Source organism: Gallus gallus, chromosome 1 (genome assembly GCF_016699485.2).
Source record: "Gallus gallus isolate bGalGal1 chromosome 1, bGalGal1.mat.broiler.GRCg7b, whole genome shotgun sequence".
In the NCBI taxonomy this organism is placed as follows: Eukaryota; Metazoa; Chordata; class Aves; order Galliformes; family Phasianidae; genus Gallus; species Gallus gallus.
Window position 1 is genome coordinate 75,369,170 of NC_052532.1, and position 25,528 is coordinate 75,394,697.

Below are 25,528 nucleotides of genomic sequence, written 5' to 3' on the forward strand. Positions count from 1 at the left end.
TCCCTTGTTTCTAGACTTCGGTCACCATGCCCTGATGAACGTAGGGTGAAGTTTTTCTAGCTAGGCTGAAAAGCCTCTTAGCAAAGATGTTCTTTCCCAACTTCTGTCTGGCATCCTGAGCCATTCCAGATGTCAACAGTTTATGGGCCACTTTGGCCCGGTTCTGTGACTAACAAAGTGAGGGACCCACAGACCCAGGCCACAGGAAAAGAAAAAAAGGAAAAAGGGAAAGAGTAGGGAGATGGACCCAAAAACAAAATGGTGGCAACAATCTGAGGAGGAAAGTTAATTTACTAAATAAGATATCAGAATGTAAGATAACACAATATAATATTACTGGAATTGAGGCTAATAAATAAAATAAAATGAGTGTTCAAAAACTGAAAGCCTTACTCTAATGCTGAAGGCGAGACAGCTAGGGAGCATAAACATTGCAGAGATGAGTAAAAAGGAGACATCTCATGACTTGCAAACAGTTTTATCTTCCCTCTGAATGGAAAATGGAAATGAAAAGTCCTCTGAGGTATGTAGTTCTTCTCAGAACTAGGTATCTGGAAAAAACAGCAGTCCACAAAAGTGGAGCATTAATTCTTTAACTCCCAGTGCTCTACATGATGTTATGATGTGGAATACTAATAACAAAAATCATAAAACCATGACACCAGTGCTTTTCATCTCTGATGGGGAAGTGTGGTCATAAAAACCAAAGCTCTGCCTGAAGCACTGGCTGTGCAATATGTTAACCAGTAGGTTGGTTGCCTTCCTACCCAAGCCTTTCTGCTCCACTGGCAGGAACAAGTAAATCAGCTCATTGGTTCCAGAGCCCTGCAGTCACTCTTTGTTACATTCTCCCTTAACAGTATCACTGGTGTATACATTGATGAGCAGCCAGGGAGTAAGATCTTTTAGTGTCTGCACTCTGTCACAGATCACATGAGGTAAGAAGTAAGGTAAGTAGGTGATTGCCTATGTACCCTGTAGAAGGATAGACTCATGGACAGGTGCTGGGTACACTCAGCTGTCCCAAGCTTGGATTCTATCCTCCTTCAAAGGCTTTGCCTGGTCTAAAGCTTGCAGTGTGCCAGGACAGTTGCTCAAGGCAAGATCATCAATTGTGTACCTTGTGAACAAGGTACATTTCTGCACAGTTCCAAGGAGTCTTATAACGTCTTGAGCAGTTTATTGCCCTGTTTGCATCCCCCTCTGTGCAAATTGTCACATTAACAACCATCATTCATGCTGTCACTCTTGCTCACGCCACTTTAAAGCCACACAAAAAAGACAACATAATTGCTGCAATGAAATCCAAACTAAATGTCATGGTAGAGGCTATATAGCAATTATGTCAGGCACATGGCATTCTTCGATTCAACTTGTAAATCTGTCTCCTGACATGTCACATGAACTAGTCAGTTCACAATTTGAGCTAGACGTGTTGCCTTCTTTGACTCGTAATAACTTTGAACTAGGATGGCATCTCATCTTCATTATCAATCTATAAGCATATTTAGTTCCTTACACATCTAATCTATCCTTACAAGTTGTATATAAGTATGGCTGTGGATATACACACATAGCTGTGGATGTTATTTACCTGGACTTTAGCAAGGTATTTGATACTGTTTCCCACAGACTTTTTCCTGGGGAAGCTGGTTGCTCATGGCTTGGACAAATAAATTGTTCAGGGGGTTAAAAACAGACAGGACGGTTGGGCACTAAATGTGGTTGCAAATGGAGGTAAATTCAGATGGCAGACAATCACAAGTGGTTTTCTGCACAGTCAGTACTTTAGCCAGTTTTTTTTAATATCTTCATCAATGATACAGATGGAGGGATTGAGTGCACCCTCAGTAAGTTTACAGACAATACCAAGTTGGGGGAGAGCATTGATCGGCTTGAGTGTAGGAAGGCTGCGCAAAGGGATCTGAATAATCTGGATCAGTGGGATGCATCCAATTGTAGGGCATTCAACAAGGGAAAATGGTAGATGCCACACTTTGGTCACAACAACCCCATGCAGTGATACAGACCTGGGGAAAAGTGGATGGAAAACTGCTCAGAAGAGAAGGATCTGGGGGTGTTGGTCAACAGCTGGCTGAACATGAGCCAGCAGTGTGTCCAGGTATCCAAGAAGGCCAATGGCATCCTGGCTTCTATCAGAAATAATGTGGCCAGCAGGACTAGGGAATTGACTGTCTCTCTGTACGTGGTACTCTTATGACTGCACCTCAAATATTGTACTATTTGGGGCTCCTCACTACAAGAAGGATATTGGGTTGCTCAGACCTGTGAAGAGAAGACCAACAAAGCTGATGAAGAGACTAGAAAACAAGATTTATGAAGAGTGGCTGAGGAAACTGGGGCTGATTAGTCTGGAGAAATTGAGGCTGAGGAGAGACCTCCTCACTTGCCACAACTACCTGAAAGGAGTTTGTGACAAGGAGGGTGCTGGTCTCTTTTCTCAGGTGGCAAGTGATAGGGCAAAGGCCACAAGTTGCACCAGAGGAAATTGGCTATTAGGAAGAATTTCTTCACAGAAAGAATGGTTAGGCATTGGAATGGACAGCTTGGGGAAATGGTGGGGTCCCCAACCCTGGAGGTATTTAAGAGACGTGTGCATATGGCACAAGGACATGGTTTAGTGGTGAACTTTATGATCTTTCCAACCTAAATAATCTATGATGCTACACCTGGTAGACCACACAGCCGAGTACAATCAACATCAATTTACTCCTTATTTCTTTCCCCCTAATCCCATTCAAAAAGAAAATTCAATATACTTTTCAGAGCACAGTTTAGACAAGCTAACTCTAGAACTAAGCACATGGGTTACCGATGTCCTAGATTCAGAAGAGGCAGCTGAAAACCTAGAATGACTCTAGACAGGACCTAGGAGGATTGTCCTATCTTGTGAGTGGAATTAGTGGCTCAGGCAAACACACCAGTTCAGAAGTCTGTTGATTCTGAACCCACTGCTGAAAAATGCTTAAGAAGAATAACTTGATGAACCATTTTTTTTTAATGTTGTGCTTTTCTCAATCAAAATACTTCTGAGCTATTTCCCAAAGCTACTTTAGATTTCTCCATTCATTCTCAGCACAGTACTGTGCACATACTAAACTACTTGCCAGTGGATATACAACCAAGTTTAAAATGAACCACCAGAGACTCTTCTGTAACCTCTGCAAAAAGGTAGAGACTAAAAATAGCCCCTAGGAATTCAGAATGAACAGCTGACACTATATAAAACATTGAAGGAACACAGAGGTCAGAAAATAAGCAAGGCTAGTGTGCATAAATGAAATGTTCTGGGATCATTTATTTATGCATCAGTTGCTTTGTGTTTAACAAGAATTGGAATTGTCCAAGTATATTTACAAGGAGGCAGCTCAAGATTAACTTCTGCTAAATTAATCTCTTCTTAGCGACAAGAAAGCTTTATGTGGTGATTTCTCTGCCAGAGCAAAAAATTTCAAAGGCTATTTCCCCCATAAATTCCAGGGAAGTCTCTTTCCTAGTTCATCATCTAACATTCCTCGTGAGAATTAAAAAGAAAAAAGAAAACCAAACCTGAAAAAGCTTAAATATTCCCTTGATAAAAGTGGCAATGACTCCCACTTATGGCTATGCAGTCATTCACCGACTTTGAGAAAGGCTAAAAGCCTTGAGGAATACTCTTTTTAGGAAAGAATACTGTCCATAATAAATACAGACTGTAAATCATTTTCCAAACAGATTTAGGTTAAGATTCCAGATTAAGTTAAGCCTTAGCTAACCTAATCCAAAGATCAGATGGGTTTTCTGCAGAGAGAAGCTGACTGAATTTCATTTTAGGAACACACTACATTCAAATCCATTACTCTGAAACTTATTTTGGAACTAGCCTTTTCATGTTTTCTTTTTCTTGTTTTCATTGCAATATATGTATGTACATGAAAAAAAAAATTGCCATCATGTGCATTTGAAATGTCTAGGCCTGGAGAATAAGTTATACAGAAGACAGAGACTTCAAAATATTTCATTCATATCTATCGTTATTTATAATAAAGTATGAGTCAGTGACCCATTCTTTCCTGCGTCGCAATGAATTAGAGCTAGAACATTTAGCTGTGACTATAATGGGAAAATAACATAGTAAAAGAAGTCTGAACATAAACTGTTTTCTTAAACAGAAAGTATAAAACTCTGGCTTCAGTGAAATCAATAGCTTAACTTCTGCTGACTTCAGCAGGATCATAGAAAGGAGAGGAGGCCAGCCTTCCTGATTTGCTTCAAACTAAAATTTTCATACTTCATAAACATACAACAAAGAACTCAAAAAATCAGAGATGAAGGAGATGATAATAAGGGCAGGGACCCTAGCTTGTAACTGACAGGTAAGAGCTAACATCACGTTTCACAGAATCCTACTGTCCCACTTCTGTACACAAAGCTAGGTCCCTGGTATAGTCAGCCCCAGATGATTCTGCTAGGTCACCAACCAGCCCGAGATTTAAATGACTGCCACTCTGCTGGACACAGACTGAGTTCAGAAACTGCTTAAGAAAAAGCAGCAGATTGGCCATTACTACTACTGAAGATTTCAACTCTGAACACAGGAGTAAACCTCCACAAGTTGAAAATACTACGCCAGTTCATAGAAACCAAACATTACCTGAAGGTTTAAATATTCATTTTGGAGTACTAGCAATGCAGACAGCAGAAGCAAGTGTTTAGATCTAAGTTTCTCTGATTAGCTTATCAGTTCCCAAACAAATGAAAGTGAATACTGAAAAAGTTCATTTAGTTACTTGAAGATTCAACTGACTAACTGCCTTTGTGAGTTACTCTAATGCAAGACTGAGCACTCGTGACAACAGCAACAATTTTTTCTAACTTGATCATTCTGCACATCTCAGGTAATAAAATACAGCCTGGTGAATTACTAAGAATGTATATGAAATTCCAGTCTCATTTTAATGCATCCCAAGATCTTGGTCTTATCTCTACTTACTGTATTCCTGACATTTACCAAAAACTTACATAGTATCATATTTTTAGTGCAACAACTTAAAGCTGCACAAAATAAAAGCAGCTAAGAACAAGAATATAAATACATAGTCAAAAGAGTAAAGAACTGTTGATCTACATAACACAGGCTTGCAGTAACGTAAGTGCTCAATGGCACTCAGAATTTCAAGACTTTTGAAGTATGAAGCATTGCCAAATAGTAGCTCTTGTGTTATGTGCATTGTCAGATGGCTATACTCTGGATAAATACGAAAGAATACCCATGTATTCCTAGAGCACATAGTTTTGCAACAAGAATGTGAAAAGAATGACCTTTATAGTGTGTAACTGACAATTAGAGAAGGGGACCAGCTGTTCCACTTCAAAAGGGTAGCTGAAAGCAGAGAAATGCCTACCTGATCTGAATTTGTTCCCTTAAGGACTTGCAGTATGATGAGAAGTTACTATAAGTAATGTAGAAAACTATTCAGCTATACACAAGGACTTTTAAAGAGGGTTCCACTCATATCAATAAGATCAGGATTCCCAGTGGCAGTATTTTGTTGGTGGGGATGTAAGTTAGCTGGTTTTGAAGGTGCAGCATACTTCTTTCCCTGTGTTTATTTTACTGTTTAGTGATGGGAAAGAAAATAACTCAGAAAGACTTCACTTAGGTGAAGTAATACACCCTATTTTATTACGTTGGCTCCAAATGTCAGAGGCAGTGGTGGTATGGCAGTAGAAGTTGAAATCTCCCATCAGCATTCTGCTACACATCGGAAAGCAGAATGGCTTCATAAATGCAACTTTTGGCTTTCCATGTTGCTATCCACGTTACAGGCTGATGCAGGCCTTTTTTCTAAGATGCACTTCATTTCTTGAAATAGTGGGCATTCAAAAGTTCTGTTAAAGTCATAAGAAACTGAAGGTAAACCAGCACCATGGTGAATCAGGTCTGAAATTTTAGTAAATATATGATCAACAGAATACTGTGACTCTCAAGACCTAGATTCTGTCTTCAACATGAATGGCCTGTTGAAAGACCTTCAAGGAGTGTTTTCATTGCCTGTGATTTGGTTAATCCATTAATAAAATGGACCTACAGGGCATTTACCTATCTTGAGAAACACTTTTAAATCTTCTGATTAAAACCATTACAAAAATCAGCTACGCATACCTTCTGATTCTGTATTTGCACGAGGATCTAAATAGGACTCAAAGGTTCTATATGAGTACATTGACAGTAATCATCAGGAAGAAAGAAATTTCATCAGGATAGTCACTGTTAATTGAATATCAAAAACATGACGTAAAAGCAAACCCCAACAATCAGAACAATCAGAAATCTGGAAGTTCCTGTGTGTCAGAGCATTAATAGTGAAATAACTCTACAGACTTGGTCCATCCTCCTCGTACAGTAGCAAAGTTCTTCTAGGTGATCTGTCATCCTCTCCAAGCCTGCTTTTCAATGGGAATTGGGCTGACTCCTCTCGAGGTTTTTATACATAAATCAAAGTATCATCTTAGAGGGAAAAAAAAAAAAAAAGAAGCAGTTTCCTTTATCCTATGTCTCAGATGTAAAAGAAAACATTGTAGTGGTATCCCTGCATCATAGTATTGTTTTTCTTGAATATGACCTCATTACGTTCTCACTACTACCATATCCCAATCAGATAGTTTTATTTATAAAAATGTTCTGGAGCTAGCATCTAAGCAAGGAACATACTGTAACGGACTACTTGTACATATATAAACAGGGCAGATTAAAGGGAAACACAACTAAGCGGCATATGGATACTTTTAAATATCTAAATACTACAAAAAGCAGCAGTATATCTCCTTACTGCTGGTCTGCATTTGCTTTACTGGAAAAGCCCTTAGAATACTTCATTGCAGATGTTGCACTCAAGTACATATCTTGTACTGGATGTAAGAGTGGTTATCACACAAATCCCTGAAGACTCATGGATTAATTTTTTTTAGAGTAGAAAACCTCTACAAATTTATGCATGCTATATTACAACAAACATACATGGAAATTATAAATTAAATCCAATTCTTTAGAAGACTACAACCTTTCCCTCCCCTTCTTACCCTCTCCCCTCTTCCTCAAAAAAAAAAACAAAAACCCACCAACACCACGCGCACACACACACACACAAAAAAAAAAAAAAAAAAACAGTCAAAGTCACTACTACAACACACCAGAGAACAGACCCCTCCAGGACAATCTGTGATATATCCTAGAAAATGCAATAAGAAGGTTCTAGAAAATCTTTGAAAACTAAAGATGAAAGTTCAGGACCAAACCTAAACAATTTCCATTTAAGTTTAGTGTTATACACACTTTCTGGAAAATGCTGTACACAGTCAGACCAAAGAAGATTTTTCAGTATAAGCTTTGAGTAAATAAGATGTGATCCAGACTCAATAATATAAGTTACTGACTGTAGTGATTTCTCAATTCTAAACCAGGCCAAATACAGCGATTCACTGAAGCTGATATTCAGTTTTATTTTCTAGCTACCTTATTCCATACACTAGCTATTCCTCTACAATAATAAACAGAGTAGTTCTTCAATTCTTTTTGCAGTGGCAGATGATAGAAGTGTACACTCTCAATCTTTGTCCACACAGGCACGTGTATACAGAATGAGTGAGCCACATACTTTCCAAAAAACCCCACCACCAACAAAATCTCTCCATGCCTCTGTTTGCATACGCACAAGCAGTGTGTGTACTTTTTACTAAAAAAGTGAGATTATATTTTCTATTTCAGTAGATTCACAGGGATAATAGGAGATTGCCATTAAGAAAGTCAATGAAAATCTTAGCTGAAGAGAAGGACTATGAATATTTCAAAGACTAAACATTATTTTCTTTTAACACTTGCTTAATTACTTAATTACAAATAACAATTGAAGTGTTCCCTTTTCTAAAGAGAAAGTCAGAGAGAAAGTCAGAAAGTTTCAGCTTCGTACAAGACCAGGTACAGAAAGCACTATCAGATTAATCGGTCTTACTATGACAAAAGCTAATGTCAAGCCACTTCTTTTTAAAGAAGAAAAAACAAAACCTACTTTATAGTTTGTTTTCATACAATAAGGAATAGAAGATAACAGCAATTATTATTTTTAGATTTCATTAGCTTCTCTAAATTCTGGCAGCTAAATCTGCTTTTGCTATATTCTAGTTTGCTTACTGATTAAAGGTAAACTATTTGATGGAATTGATGCCAATTAGCTTTTAAGAACCTGAAGAACTGCATGTTCCAGTTCCAGAATCATGCAAGAATTCAGGGATTTTTTTTTTCCTTAATGCCATCCTTTTTTTTTTTTTTTTTTTTTTTTTACCTTAGTGTCATTCTTCCTTTTATGAAAGGATTAATTGCTTACTCTTCTGTGAAGCTACAATCTTTACAATCCAAGTACATTTAGAAGGGTTTTCAATATCTGTATCTAGAGCTCACTTGACATTTCGACAATATGAGCTGTTCCTCATATGCTTTGGTTGGGCTAGTCTTGACACTAAGGATAAAAGAACTTTACCCTAAAAAGATGTATTGCAATTTTTATAGTTTGAAGGCCTTGAGTACCCCACCCAGGTTAACTGCCTGTGCTTAAAGTTAGTTTTGATATGATACAGTTCCATGGCCTTGAATGAAACTATCATGAAAAGACCTGTGTAAATAACAAGACAAAACCTGTTAGAAGCCTCTACTCCTTCTATCTGCATTTAATAACTGCATTTAAGTTCAGACTGTTGACCACTGTCCTTGCCTGAATTAGACAGCAGCTTGTCTGGCCATATACTTCACAAATTTGAACCCTGACCTGACCTTTCTTTCTCGCTTGACCTTGGACCTACCTCAGAATTACAGATGTATCTGGTGGTCACCTGACTGCTGACGGAATCTGACTACCATTACCAGACCCTTTTCACTCTCCCTGTTCAGCACTGCCACAGTTTCCCCTGCCAATGACATCACTGCTCCAGAATACTTTGCTGTCACATTCAGCTTTGAGCTTACCTCCCACTGTGGAACAACTTATTCTTAATGGTCCCTGATAAGCTTAAGTCCCACAAAGGAGTCTTGTAAGAGAGAAGAAGGCTCCAAATCACTTACGGTAAGCTCTGGGAGCTGGAGTTCTATCCATTCCTGAAATTGGGAATAGATATTAAATGCACTTTAAACCTTAAATGCTTAAATGTTCTTTAATATCCTCATCAGTGACATCAGCAGTGGAATCAAGTGCAAGTTTGCAGACGGCACCAAGCTGTGTGGTGTGGTCAACGTGTCCGAGGGGCAGGATGCCACGAAGAGAGACCTAGGCAGGCTAGTAGACCCCGGAGAACCTCATGAGGTTCAACAAATCCAAGTGCAAGATCTTGCATCAGGGTTGACGCAACCCGCGCTACCAATACAAGCTTGAGGATGACAGGATTGAGAGCATCCTTGCCAAAAATGGATGTGGGGGTACTGGTGAATGGTAGGGTGGACACGAGCCAGCAATGTGCCCTTGCAGCCAAAATTGCCAGCCGCATCTGCTGCACCAAAAGAAGCATGGTCACCAGGTTAAGGGATGTGATCCTGACCCACTGTCTGTGCTGGTGAGATCTCACCTGCATTACTGCATCCAGATGTGGAATCTTCTGTACAGGAGAGACACTAACCTGTTAGAGCACTACAAAAGGCCCCTGTTAGAGGGCTACAAAATGATCCAAGGGATGGAACACCTCCCCTTTGATGACAGGCTGAAAGAGCTGAGGCTGTTCAGCCTGGAGAAGGCTCAGAGGTAGACCTGAGAGTAGCCTTTCAGTATCTAAAAGAGGGACTATAAGAAGGAAGCGGACAGACTCTTTAGCAGGATCTGCTGTGATGGAACACAGGGAAATGCCTTCAAAGTAAAAGAGGGGAGATTTAGATTGAATGTAAGGCAGAAGTTTTTTACAGTACGAGTGGTGAGGCACTGAAACAGGTTGCCTAGATATGGTGGTGGATGCATCATCCATGGAGACATTCAAGATCAGGCTATCAGGCTGGGCCAGGCTCTCTGAGCAACCTGATGTAGCTGCAGATGCCCTTGCTCACTGCAGGGGAGTTGGAGTAGATGACCTTCAAGGGTCTCTAGCATCTTAAACAATTCTATGATTCTGTGATATTTTTGAAGGTCATAAACATAAGTTGCAACTTTCTTTGTAGTCCTGTGTAGCTAGTAACATTCAGGTGTGAATGAAGCTTAAAATATCTAGAGAAAAATATGAATAAGACCTTTTTTTTCCCTAGTTAATAAAGAAAAGGTGACACAAAAATGTCAAAAGAAATGTAAAGCAAGAAAGAAAAAGATCACTGAGATTGTGTTCTCTGTTTTTCTGGAGAAGGAGAGGGATCCTCAGAAAAATTATATTAAGTATTATATTCCATTGTACTTGAGTACTTCCTGAGAAAAACAGTACCAGTCTCAGGCTCTTCATACTTGCTGCAGCTCTTTGACACAAAGTGCTCTTTGCAGATTTTCTCTTTCAGTGCCAAAAGTATCTTCAAAATGAAGAAGTATCACTCCTTTGTCTAGGAAATACAGTTTTTATCCGTCCAGTCCCAGTACAGATAAAGCTCAAGCATTAAGGCAGCACAGCACAAAGATGAATATATCACATCACTGTGACACACTCTCAATCTAACATGTGTGATTACAACTGTAAAGGCACTTGCCTCTGGAATTTACTACTCCTAAAGAGTCAAAGATAATACTTTTGTTTTGAGCATAGATAAGTGATCACTGCCAATTTTTGAAGGCCAGCATATTAGAAAACAAAACTGAAAAGCCAGTCTAGGCTAATCCATGTAAAAATGGTATCACAGACAGTACTCTGCTCTTTTCATGCAGAAAAGCTGTTTGGCTTCATTTGCTGACATACTCTACTGCTGATTCTCACTGAAACTAAAGAGAACTTTTACAGATAATTGAATAGTACTTTACAAAGGCCATGTGACCACCTCACTGCTGAAACTGATATATCAAAGAAGGCAGCCGCTAGCCTGAGAGCACAGTACAGCATCTATTTTCACACAGTGTGTCATTTGGTAGAATTCTGTTCTATATTAAGTGGGTGACATAAACTAGAGCAAAGAACCATAGAAGCTGAGTCTCCCTCTCTCCCTGCTGCTTTCCCCTCCCCTGACTCCCAACTTGTTCCCTGCCTCCACTGCACAGCACCCCAAGGTAAAATGCTGGCAGAAGTTATGATTGTTAGCAGCTACACAGAACAAGCATGCTCTCTCATGTCTTGAAGAGGCTAAAGTAAGAAATAAGCCTCTGAAGCAATACATACTTCAAGATGCCGTACTCAAAAACACTAATCTCTCCAAGAATTCTCACTGTCTGAGCTACAAACTTTTAAAAAGACTAAAACAAATCTCTTTCTCAACCCTAAACTGGCATAAGACAGAGAAGAATAAAAAATCTGAGAAATTATAGTGAAAAAAAGAACAATGTAAAGCTCTCCAAGGGAGCAATTCAACCTCAAATGACAAGTATGGTTTTTTCCTAAGAAAAAGTTTTTGCTTTCTTGATTATATATTTTAAAAATTAAGTCATTTCATTATAAAGTAGGTCTAAAATTAGAATACTGCCAAGAAGCTTAGACAACATTCAAATTAGTAATGAAACTGACAGACTGAAGGAGAAAACAGAAATGTATTGAAGTAAAATTCAGTTAAGAGAAATGAGAAGTGATTCACAGTGATTATTCTTTCCTATGCTCAAAAACAAAATTGGGGTTAACTAGCTTGGCAGCTGTTCCACGTGGACAGATTGGTCAGGCTGGGCAGCACAATGAATACTGAGTCTGGATGTCAAGATGATAACCTTCCCTAAATGGAAAGTGGCACACAGCATAGCAATCTCAGCTGATGACATACACATTGAGAGTTTACTACTTACTTTAACAAAAGCAAAACTATTTGAGAAAATTATTTGCTTAAGGCAAATGCTTGGCTAGTCTTCTTTCACTCTCTCTTCATTCACCAAAAGGTAGACAACTGCTGGTTTTAATGTACTGTTCACTAGCTAACATAAATTGGAGTTGAAGGCTGGCAGTTTTGCTTCCGAAATGCTGTGCCTGGAAACATCAACGAATCCTTTTGACCTTAAAAATTGCTAGAAAGGAAATCAATGGCAGCAGGACAGATAAACTCACACTTAGTTACCATAGGTTTTTATATTGCTTTTTCTCTGATCTTACCCAGCTACTTCTAAATTAGTCATACTTACATTCCAGTTTTGATGTTCTAACTTTCTAACGAAATGTGAGAAAAGCTGTGGCATTAAAAAATCATTTTTTAAAATTCCTATTTCCTAAGGCAACTCTCATTCTTTAAATTAAGCTAATTGTATATTAGTGATAAGTAATGCCAGTTAATGTAGGTTTACAATAAGAGATCAAATTTAGAAAGGATATATAACATGCACAGCTGACAGGTCTATTCAGAACATGGAAGTCTTTCTAGAAAGTGAAAAAGAGAACATCATTTATCCATTAGCCAATATAAACAGAATTAGGAAGTTAGTCTGATCTGGGGCAGAAAAATTACATTTAGGACACATTTTCTATTATAGAAGTGATAAAAACGGCAACACTAGCAATTTCAATCACAGAACAGGTAAACAGTATATGCAGAATGTTTTGAAAAACTCTAGAGAGAGAGATCACATTTGGTGATCTGAGGGCAAGGAATTCCATCATTCTATAAAATAGAGAGAGGAACTGAAGGTAATTAGTTAAAAATTAAGCCTGAACACTAAGCACGCTTCAAAGTGGAGTTGGGAGGACAGGACAGGGAGTACAAAGCAGATTTCACCCTTTCTATAAACACCCTGTACGAGTCATTCTTCTTAACTCTGTCATGCAATTGTTTTTCACTTCCCAAAGTCCATTTATGATGGACAGCACTGACATTTTACCAGACTTGTGGCTGCACTGTCACCTGTGAAAAGCTACAGGCTGACTGAAATTTCAGCTCTTCTTCTTTATCACCTGTTGGAACAAGACCACCTGCATGACTGCCCCACTTAATGGTCACAGCTGGGACCTGGCTCCTGTTCAGTTTATAATGCCAACTAACAACCAGAGGCCACACTGCATCCCATGCCCACAGTTCATCCCCAGGTAGCATATACACAAGCTAAGACAGCACGAGTCTCCTGAAGACCCTTTTCCTTACAGGAAGTAAGATGAGTGCAGAAATCTCCACCCCCTGAATCAAGCAAGGAGGCAGAAAACCAGTATGGCTGAGCAAGGACTTGCAGGTCAAACCAAGGGAAAAGAAGGAACAGTATAAGCAGTGGAAGCGAGGATGAGTAGCAAGGGAAGAAGAGAAGGATGTCGTCTGGATGTGAGGAGATGAGATCAGGAAAGCCAAAGGTGAATATTGAACTGAATTCAGAAAGGGATGTGAAAAGTAACAAGAAGGGATTCTTTAGGTACCTTGGTCAGAAGAGATACCCAAAAGAGAGTGTAACCCTTCTGATAAAGGGAGAAACAGACACAGGCTGAGGTACTCAATGAGTTCTTTGCCTCAGTCTTCACTGGCAATAAGGCTTCTCACATGTATCACATCCTCAATCACTAAGCAGGGGCCAGGGGAACAAAATTCCCCCCACTGTAAAATAAGAGAAAGTCCAAGACCACCTCATGAGACTGAATGTGTACAAGCCTATGAGGCTGGATGACATACATCCCAGGGTTCTGAAGAAAAAAGCTGATGTGGTTGCCATTTTGACAATGCTTGGCAACCACATCAATTCTGAAAAGCCATGGCTGTCCTGAGAAGTCGCTGGTAACTAGAGAAAGGGAAACATCACCCCAATTTTTAAGAAAGAGAGAAAAGAAGATGCAAGGAAATACAGGCCAGTGAGCCTCAAGTCTCTGCCTGGGAAGATCATGAAGCAGATGCTCCTAGAAGCTATATTCAGGCACATGCAAGATGAGGAGGTAATCCAAGAAAGCCAGCACAGCTTCACCAAGGTCAGATCATACCTCACCAATCTGATGATCTTCTACAATGGAGTAACAAAGGAAAAGTAAGTGATGTCATCTACCTGGACTTGTGCAAGGCTTTTGACTGAGTCTCATACCACAGTCTTATCTCTGTTGGAGATAAGTTGGAGAGATATGGATATTAAGGGCAGACTATTCAGCAAATAAAGAATTGGTTGCATGGTCACAGTCAATGGACTGTGGTCAATGGTTCTATGTCCAGGTGGAGGCTGATGATCAGTGGTGTCCCCCAGGGGTCCATCTTTGGACCACAACTCTTCAACATTTTTATTAACAACCCAGACAGTGAGACTGAGTGTACCCTCAGCAAGTGTGCTGATAACAGTAAGCCAAGTGGTGCAGCTGACACAAAAGAAAGAATGAATGCCATCCAGAGGGACCTGGACAGGCTTGAGAAGTAGTTCTTAACCTTGAACTTAATGAGCTTCAAGAAGGCCAAGTGCAAGGCCCCTTTACTGCCATCTGTTGTATGGCAACAAAACTTAATGGAATATTGGTGGCAAGGTTCGAACTCTACTGCCATACCCCCAACATTAATCTGTGTTATAGCAGACCAACATAATAAAACAGGAGGCATTACTTTTGGAGTAGCCCTCATATGTAATACAGTTAATGTACATAAGCAACAGAACTTACTGTCATATATACATTTTTTTAATTAAAACATAAAAAAGAGTGAGCAACAATAACACAAAACTAGCGGGATATTTGATGCAGTTTTTGTGAAACTAATGCATCAATGTCTGGTTCAAAGAAACTGCTTGAAATTCTTAGTGAGTTTTCAAGATGTTATTCAGAGATTTTTTTTTACTATTCCTGTCCTTCACTCTTGAAGATAGTTCTTCACAAATGTACAGACTGCTAAAAAGCAACTACACAAATAAGGCATTATTGTAAAGACAGGTCTTATAAAAGTTTAGTTTTATAATATATAGTATATATAATATATATATATATTATATTATTTTCTAAAAATACAGATATCAGATTTTTGGCTTGCATTTGACGTAGCCTTTCCATTACATTTTCTACCTGGAAACATCAAAGAGCACATCAATATTAACCTTCAAAATCTCAAATCTGTTTATGACTGTTTCTCAGTCGTAGCTCTTTGCAGTCTACCCACTAACATTCACCTTCCTCTCGGACTGTGAAACAGAGGAGGCAGGAGCGTGCATGTGTGTTGGTGCTTATGCTTGAGGGGGGGCAGGGAAAGGAGCAATAATTCTGGTCACACTTGGTGTTTCCAAATTTGACATTTTGTCAAGACTGCAAACATACCACAAGGATGCTGCAAAGTGAGAAAACATTATCGTATTCTTTTTACACAGAAAGGATAATAGGAGGCCACTACAAAAGAAATACAACTACCAGGAAAAGAAAAAAATATGCCAAATAGAACTGATCCTGTGAAATTTCTTTACTCTTAGATATCTATGCCCTACAGCTCCTTAAATTTCTGTTAATTTTACTTTGCAGCATTGGAATCAACTTCCTAAAGCAGTTATGTACCTATATTGGTAGGCTTTTCCTGTGAAAATATCCTTATTTTCCTGTGAAAATAACCATAAAGTGCTTCATGCCATGAAATACTTAGTATTTGTGAATGTAAAATTCTTCTCTCCTCATTTGAATAACATTCTAGCAGACAGGCCCAAGCCTTTATTAAGCTTATTTATTCACTCTGTTTTTTAAAAGTCATTTCAGAATTACCCGCATCAAGTTTCTCCATCATAATTGCAACTATATGATAAAGACTAAGTACTCCACATGAAACACTACAGCAGAAAAGTTTCTGCACATAACACAAGGAGAAAAAAATCCAAAGACGTGAAAGTTTGGTATGCCGTGACCAGGAATCTGCCTGGGACACTGGAACTTGCAGGACAAGTAGCATTCAAAGCACAAAGCAAATGCCTAAGTATCATTTTAGAAGAATGAAAACGCTCTTCTCTTTGAAAATGTACTTACTGATTGTGAAGTTCTGCCATTTCAATCCTATGCTGTAGCTAGTTACTTTCAGAATTTACAAAAATAAGCTCTCAGCAAAAAATAATATGAGACTGCACAGGTAGTCTACAGTCTAATATATTTTTTTCTGTTTACTCGTTAGTTTGCCATAAGATTTACACTGACAACCTAGAAAGAAAGAAGTTAGATATTCAGAAAAAAAAAAAAAGGTTGTGTATTTGTGAAAAAAATTGCATTATAAATATCTGCCTCAGTTACTAACAGTTATATTACAATAACAAATTATACACACCTCAAGATTAAAAAAGTATTATTTTATAATATACAAAAAAAATCTCCATAAATCTAGTCAGAGTCTGTAAATGGTGGAAACATTTATATTGCTAGTTAGGAAAAAAAACAATACAATGCTCCCCCAAGCGTTTTCCAATTTTTTACTGGTAGACCATCTTGATTTTGTCACAAAATCATAGAATCACCAAGGTTGGAAAACAGAGTCAAGTCCAACCATCCACCTAACACCAATATTTCCCACTAAACCATGACCATTGTACAATATCTAAACATTTCTTAACACCACCACCACCTCCTGTGAAGCACATTTCAGCATCTAACCACTCTTCTGGAGAATAAATTTTTTCTAATGTCCAAACTGAACCTCCTCTGGTGCAAAATGAGGCCATTCCCTCTATTCTTATTGTTAATTAAGCTAGAGAAGAGGTCAACCCCCACCTCACCATAGCCTTCTTTCAGGTAGTTGTAAGAGAGTGATAAGGTCCCTACTGAGCCTCATCCTCTCCAGACTGAACAATCTCACTCCGCTCAGCCGCTCCTCGTAAGGCTTGTGCTCTAGACCCCTCACCAGCTTCACTGCCCTTTTCTGAACACACTCCAGGGCCTCAATGTCTTTCTTGTACTGAGCAGCCCAAAAATGAACACTGTACTTAAGGTATGGCCTCACCAGTGATGAGTACAGAGGGATTATCACTTCCCTGCTCCTGCTGGCAACATTATTTCTGGCACCAGCCAGGATACCATTGGCATTCTTGGCCACCTGGGCACACTCACCTTCAATTGAGTGTTGACAAATACCCCCAAGTCTGTTTCCTCTACACAGTCTTCCAGCCATTCTGACCCATGCCAGTAACACTGCATGAGATTACTGTGTTCAAAGCACAGGACATGGCATTTGGTCTTCATAGAATCATCACAGAATCGTAGAATGGCTTGGGTTGGAAGGGACCCCAAGGATCATCAAGCCCCAGTCCCCTGTTGCAGGCAGGGCTGCCAACCTCTGTATCTAATACTAGTCCAGGCTGCCCAGGGCCCCATCCAACCTGCCCTTGAACACCTCCAGGGACAGAGCATCCACAACCTCTCTGGGCAGCCTGTTCCAGCACCTCATCACTCTCACAGTAAAGAACTTCCCCCTGACATCCAACCTAAATCTCCCCTCCTTCAACTTAAAACCATTTCCCCTTGTCCTGCCATTATCTACCCTTGTAAAGAGTTGACTCCCCTCCTGTTTGTAGGCTCCCTTTAGGTACAGGAAGGCTGCAATGAGGTTACCCTGCAGCCTTCACTTCTCCAGGCTGAGCAAGCCCAGCTCCCTCAGCCTGTCTTTGCAGGGGAGGTGCTCCAGCCCTCTGATCATCTTTGTGGCACTCCTCTGGACCCTCTCTAACAGCTCCCTGTCGTTCTTGTATTGGCAGCCCCAGACCTGGACACAGTACTCCAGATGGGGCCTCACAGGGCCAGAGTAGTCTTGTTGAACTTCATTCCACTGGCCTCAGTCCAGTGATCCAGCCTATCCAGATCCCTCTGTAGGGCCTTCTTACCCTCAAGCAGATCGACATTTCCTCCAAACTTGGTGTCATCTGCAAATTTACTGAGAGTGCACTCAATGCCGTTGTCCACGTCATCAATAAAGATATTAAACAGAGTATGCCCCAGTACTGACTCATGAGGAACACCACTCGTCACCAGTCACTAGCTGAATTTTGTGGTCATCATTTACCACCACTTTCTGGGCCTGGCCATCCAGCCAGTTCTTCACCCAACAAAGAGTGTACCTGTCCAAGCCATGAGCTGCCAGCTTCTCCAGAAGAATGCTGTGGGACACAGCTTCAGAGGCTTTGCTGAAGTCGAGGTAGGCTACGTCAACAGACTTTCCCTCATCCACCAGGCAAGTCACTCAATTGTAGAAGGAGATCATGTTGGTCAAGCTGGACCCATGCTGGCTGGGCCTGATCCCCCAGTTGTCTCACACATGCCATGTAATCTCACTCAAGATGATCTGCTCCATAACCTTTCCTGGCACCAAGGTCAGGCTGATGGGCCTGCAATTCCCCAGATCCTCCTTACAACCCTTCTTGTAGATGGGAGTCATGCTGGCAAGCCTCCAATCCTCTGGGACCTCTCTCATTGACCAGGTGTCATGGTTTTATGATTTTTGTTATGGGTATTCCACATCATAACATCATGTTCACTGGGAGTTACAGAGTTAATGCTCCAGTTCCATGGACTGACGATATTTTTGAGTACCTGGTTCTCAGAAGAGAAGAACTACATACCCCAGTGGACTTTGCATGGTTCTGTTTCCATTTTCTGTTCAGAGAGAAAGATAAAACTGTTCACCAATCACGAGAGGGCTCTCCCTCTTCTCTCTTTCTGCTCATCTCGGCAGACATCTCGCCTTCAGTGTTAGAGTAAGGCCTTCAGTTTTTGGACACTCTCATTTTATTTGATTTATTAGCCTCCTTTCCAATAATATTGTATTACATTGTGTTATTTTGCATTCTGATATCTTATTTAATAAATTAACTTTCTTCCTCAGATTGTTGCCACTGTTTTGTTTTTGGGCCCATCTCCCTACCCTTTCCCCTTTTCCCCTTTTCCCTTTCCCGTGGCATGGGTCTGTGGGACCCTCTGCCCCATTAGTCATGGAACTGGGCTGAACCAGCCCATAAAGCGTTGACACCAGGAATGCTGATAGATGATGTAAAGCAGCTAGGCAATCACGTCTGCCAGCTCCCTCAGCACCCGCAGGTGGATCTCATCTCTTTCTCTTACTTGTAAAGCACCTATCACTAAGAGCTGTCCATGACTGGCAGATACCACAGTTTGTAAACTAGAATAATCAAAGAAATAAGTGTAGCCAATATCCATCTTCAAAATCGAAGTCTGACTAACTAGCACTAGGGAAAAATGAACAAGATTAGAGTCCCCTTCTGCCAGTTAGGACTGGCAGGGTCCTATCCAACCTGACCTTCCTACAGGAACAGGGCCTCCAGAATTTCTCTGGGGAACTTGTTCCAGTGCCAATGGATAGTCTGTGCAATAGCATTAATGGTTATGTCCACCCCTCACTCCTGAGCCATCTGTATATTGCATCTCTTCTTTGATGGCCTGAGGTGTCATGGGCTCAGCAGACTCTAAGTGATTTACTCTTACCTTGCAAATCCTGATCTTCCTGAGCCACTCCAGTTTCAGCAGTTTGATCTCTTGCTGGTTGTTCTGATGTTCTTTGGTGGCTGCCTTTTACTTAAGTTTGTATTCAAGTTCCAGCATATGCAGCAATAAATTGCAATAAAGCAATGTTCTCATGAATATGGTTCACACATCTGCAGGGGAGGAAACCATGAGAGCTGCTCTGAAAGTAATGCCTCCTATTTTACTATGTTGGCCCATGACATCAGAGGCAGATGGTGGTGGTATGGCAGTAGAGATAGAAATCTCTCACGAATGTTCAGTTACATTTTGTTGCCATGTGACAGATGGTAGGAGAGTGGCAGTCTGAAAAGATGGTATCTGACATGGAAGTCCATACAAAGCAAAGGTGTGGAATTGAATTCTCCCATGTGGAAATAATGACACCCACTGACATAGAATCATGGAATCATAGCATCATAGAATCATAGAATCACTAAGGTTGGAAAAGATCCACAGGATCACCCAGTCCAACCACTCACCCATCACCAATAGTTCTCACTAAACCATGTCCCTCAACACAATGCCCAAACATTCCTTGAACACCTCCAGGGTCAGTGACTCCACCACCTCTCTGGGTAGCCCATTCCAGTGCCTGACCACCCTTTCAGATATAATGTCCTTGAAATGTGGACTTGGTTGAAATGTCACAGAGTCAGGAACTAGATTTGATGATACTCATGGTTCCCTTCCAAGTCAAGTTATTCTATGATTTTATAGTTCTAACAAGCACATACAACATATCAAGAGAATGTCATAGTTAACAGCTTAAGAGCAATATTGACAGTGCTGATTTGGGATGCAAAACCTGCTTTGTTGCAAACTTTAAAAACCAACTAAATAAGTTACATACCTAGAAAGATAAAGTGCCAATGGGCTTAGAAAGACAGATTTAGAATTTTTTTAAAATAACCCAATTCTTTCAATTTTACAGTCCTGGTTTCACTGGTAAAATGTCACCAGAGAATGCAATTTAATATAGGCATAACTGTTGCAAGACATGCTAGATTGCTCCATGGGCTGTCTTCTATATATAACTGACACGACCTTACAAAATTAAGGCTGCACTTAGAAGTCTCAGCTATGTAACTAATAGCTTGTTGCAGTGAGCTTTCATTCTATATGGCACACAAGCTTTCCTCACAGCACTCATTTTTCTTCTCCAAAAATCCTAAAACATCAAATGTTTTGATGTTGTATTCACAATAATCTCTAATCTAAAAATGGCTGTAATTTTAGAACATGCTGCAATTCCTCTGAACTTTTAATTTTAAACTACAGACTTCTTCATATAGAGCATATAGTTCATAAAACTGGGGAGAAAAAACAATATGAATCTACTATTCAGGAGATTTTTCAGAATCCTTGTCTTGAATTACCAATTTTCATTAACTTAAAATCTCTAGAGTTTGACCCCTACAGTTCTGTGATTCTGTAAAACTCCAAGATGTGTGTGCTTGTCAGATCTATCTTCTTCCTTATAATCAATGGAAAAGATTTAGATTTAAATGAGTATAGGGATGAGACGTTCAAATGTAACAAAAAGCTTGTATGCCTGAAATCAATAGGAAGAAACTTACTGATCACATTGAAAATCACCCACCACAAACAGCCTCCAGGAATGACGCTATTAAGCAAAAGTATTTATAGCTTGGTTTTGATGGTCTTTTTCCCTTTTTGGGATAATAAAATACAGGTTTCAAGTCTTGCTGTGTTCCTAGCACGAAGAAACTATCAGGAAACTGACTGATATGACTTGATGATTGAAAATAATCTAAATCTAAATCATAACCCTGCGAACCTAAAATTAAATGGTTTATGACAGTTGTCACTGTTTGTCATGCATCAGAGAGTGTCAGGCCATGCTACAACATCAGCTGAGATCTTTTTTGTCTAAACTGTTGTCTAGGTAAGTGCTTACATGCTTCCATGACAACTCTTGCACACATTACTTATTCCTCTTATTGATACCTGGCAGGAGATCACAAGTGAAATTCCACTGGCAACACTCCTTTAGTCTTTCCTATCAGAAATATGACACAAGAAACATATTCTCAACAACTTAGTCTACCTTATGCCTTGTCAGGTAAATTTTACATTACAGTTTAGAAGTAATCTCCATTCACTCAGCACCTTTCACTGCCTCTGTGGATTTGTTAATTACCATTACTTATAATTCTTCTCCACCTGCAGAAGATCCATAAGTATCTTAAGAAAAAAGGAGACATAACAGAATGTTCTCACTGCTTGTACCTGACATTTTCTCAAACATGCAAACTATGCAATAAAAAAAGTCATTTGATAGAAAATACTTTTGTTAAAAATATAAAATCACTTTACCAATTCACTGTTGAGAATTATAAAAATAAAACTGTTCTTACTTATTTTGCTCATTATGGAAGAGTATACATTCTCCAGTGTACTAAGAAATTTGCTGTTAGTAACCATCTGTCAGTCCTGAGGAGAGTTTGAGAATATGTGGGTATACCAAATATAACTGACCATACTTGCCCATAATAAGGTTGCAATAATGGCTAAAAGGAGAAATATGGGGCTAAACAGTAAAGTTATCACAGAATATAAAATACAACCTCCTAAGAATTCTCACCATGACTGAATGTTTTATACTTTTAAGCAAATGAGGCAGCAGATACCTGGGGACAGGAATCTGAAAAACTGCATCTAGAAGACAGGTTAAGCAGCATTCCCATTCTAAACAAAATGATGTTTGCAAGATGGTTAATCAGACAGTTGTCTGAGGTTTTCCATCACTCCTTCCACGGTAACAATCTAACAACCTATACTATAAAAATATGTCCTAATTAGCTTGGTAAAAGATGTAATTTATCTGTAATTGCTTGTTTGTCCCAAGAATTGCTACTATAGCACATTTATCTTACTAAAGTCTTTAAACTATAGGCATAATGCAATTACTCTGCATTGATTTTAAAAGCATTCTGAGCTCAATAATATCTCCAGTTTGTAAGCAAAATAGCAGCACTATAAATCAAACAGATAAAAGTCACTATTTGAGCCAAACATGAGCAAATTAGCAGTGAATAAGTGTAAAGATCTTTGGATTTCTGTATGTTACAACTGTGGACTTTAGTATTCATTACTCTGTGTTTCATGTCACTCACATGGGAAGACAAGATAACTGCTGAATGGTGGTAATTTTATCATCTTGTTCTCCACTATTAATAAATATTCACAGAACTTAAGATGACCTTCATATTCTTACTTCTGAAGTAAAGATACAGGAAAGCCATTTTCTTGGTGTTACAGGGTTTTCACATAGGGCCTTACAGTGGAAATGGCACTGAAATCTCCCACCACTGTACCACTGAAGTATGACATAAAGGCAGGATGTTGAATGAACAAGTGATAATTACTTGACAGCAGATTTTGTAAGATTAATCTCTCTGTATAATGTAAAAAAATACAACAAAATACATCTATAGTGCACTGCCACACTAATAAAACTCAAGAAATACATTGTAGTAATTAGCTCAGGAGACTTGAAATGTTTTTATGGTTAACAGTGTTATGGTTACAGTAACATACATCTGTGAAACAGATAAGGAAGTAAAAAAAAAGATTGAGTTGGAAATGACCTTAAAGATCACTTTAGTTCCAGCTCCCCTGAGATAGGCAGAAACACTTTCCACTAGATCAGGCACGTCCAACCATGGGCTATATGTGGCCCCACACAGCTCACAATGCATAATGCACTCATTGCTCAGCAACAGCCAAACCATCAGCATGCTATTAACGCCGTGTCAACTGAAAGCAGAATGTGGGGAGGGCATTGCTGTGCAATGCTGACTCAAGGGATGGCAAATAATTGAATGCATTTTGATACATTGGCTAAACACAGAGCTCTGAACAGTGAAGAATACACAGCCATGCTTTTTGTTTCGATAAAGAAATTTAAAAATAAAATCATGGAATCCTTGGAGTTGGAAAGGACCTTTAAAGGTTATCTAGTCCAACTCCCCTGCAATGAACAGGGACGTGCACAGCTAGATGAGATTGCTCGGAGTCCCATCCAGCCTGGCCTTGAATGTCTCCATGGACAGGGCATCCACCCTGTCCCTAGATAACTTGCCATGGCTTCACCACCCTCACAGTAAAAGACCTTCCTTGTATTCGATCTAAATTTTCTCTCTTTAAGTTTGAAACCATTTCCTCTTATCCCACCACAACAGGCCTTGCAAAAGAGTCTGACCCCTTCCTTCTTATAGCCCACTTTAGATGCTGGAAGGCTGCTCTCAGGTCTGCCTGGAGCTTTCTCTTCTCCAGGTTGACCAGCTCCAGCCTGTTTTTGCATGGAGATTTTCCATCCCTGGGATCATTTTTGTGGTCCTCCTCAGGGTGCACTGCTACAGGTCCACAGCTCTCTTGTACTGAGGACTCAACCTCTGGACACAGTATTCCAGGTGAGGCCTCACCAGCGCAGAGTAGAGGGGCAGGATCACTTCCTTTGACTTGCCAGCCACACTGTTTTTGATGCAGCCCAGGATACAGTTGGCTGTCTGGGCTGTGAGGACATACACCTGGCTTACGTCCATCTTGCCACCCAACAGCACCCCTCAAGTCCTTTTTGGCAGGACTGTGCTCAACCCTTTCATCCGCAGCTTGTACTGGTAGAAAGGGTTGCCTCGACCCAGGTGCAAGATCTTGCACTTGGATTTGTTGAATCTCATGAGGTTTACCTGGGCCCACTGCCCAAGCCAGTCTAGGTCTCTCTGGGTGGTATCCGATCCCCCAGGGATGATGATTGCACCCCACATCTTGGGGTTTCAAGACTGCAAAGAAAAAAAAAAATCAACTTACATTTGCAAGACCATTTTAAATACATGACCCGCAAATTTTCGAATGGAATGTACAGCTGCAATCAGATATTCCACTAAAAAATCTGATCATGTCTCTTTACTGGACTTTCAAAATCCTTGTCATAGCAGGGAAAAATATCATTCACTTCACAATCACATCGTATTCGTGTCATCACTTTTTGGCAGTATGCACATTTTAAAAATTACTGTAAAGGACGAAGTACAGGAAGAGTAAAATTCCATCAGTGATTAATACCTTGAGGCCTCACTAAGAATTGCAGCAATTACTAATAGTCCTGTAAGAGAGTGACGTGGAAAGATTTTAATAGCCTTGACTGTCCCCAGAATTGTGAAAGTCAAGACTCATCATCTCCAAAAAAGCATTTCTTATGACTATCATTTAAATACCAGACTAAGAAGTTGCTGGTGATGCATTCTAACCAGGTAATGACTGAATTTTGAATGAATGACTTAATTTTCTGATTAGATTCTAACTCTCAGTGTAGAAGTAGTTCTTATGATAACACAGGGAAATTAAACAACTTTCAACATAAATACAACAGATTTGCTTCTACCACTCAGGATAGGACATTGTTCACATTTTTTTTAGTAAGGAATTGCTTCTGGAAGCAGCAGCTCAACAGTTACAAAATGACATTTTCTTGTAAAAGGTATCTCCCATCTTTCCACATACTTACCTGCAACATTTCCTTACCAAATGTACAATCGCACTGCTTCAGCAAAACTTCTTTGCCGGGCTTGAAACATGTACAGTTCACCTAAGCATTCACTGACGTCTTTATCTCCCAAATACTGTTTGCATCCATCTTTGTGTGCCTAACTACACAGGATCAATTCTGTATCAATTCAACATTTAAAATTAAAAAGAGAGATATAGTCCTCTTTTAAAAGTTTTCATAAAAATGGAGACCAACTGCTTACAAGTAGATTCACTGTCACCAACCAAGATTTGGAGTGAGTGCAGAGACCCTAACACACACCAATGAACTTGCAACTTGCCCTTAATTTCAGTTTTTAGCTGGGTGTCAATTATTACACTCAATCAAATTTCTTAACTGTAAGTCTTAATGGGGCAAGGGCCCCTTTGCATTTCTTTGTAGTGACTAACACAGTGGGGGACTTACTGAGGTCTACTAACCTTTACTAACATAATAAACCTGTCA

At 39.7% G+C, this 25,528-nt stretch overlaps 1 protein-coding gene across 11 annotated transcripts in view; it reads right to left on the reverse strand.

Annotated features, from left to right (window-relative positions):
* TSPAN9 (tetraspanin 9) overlaps positions 1–25,528 on the reverse strand; it is a 133,823-nt gene that overhangs the window by 18,833 nt on the left and 89,462 nt on the right. For 4 of the 11 annotated variants that reach the window (XR_005845311.2, XR_006933101.1, XR_006933104.1 and 1 more), the window contains one exon: positions 24,225–24,317. The exons of the other annotated variants lie outside the window; for them this stretch is intronic. The gene's annotated coding sequence lies outside the window, so the exon portion shown is untranslated. The remainder of the gene's footprint in view (positions 1–24,224; positions 24,318–25,528) is intronic. 11 annotated transcript variants of the gene reach the window in all.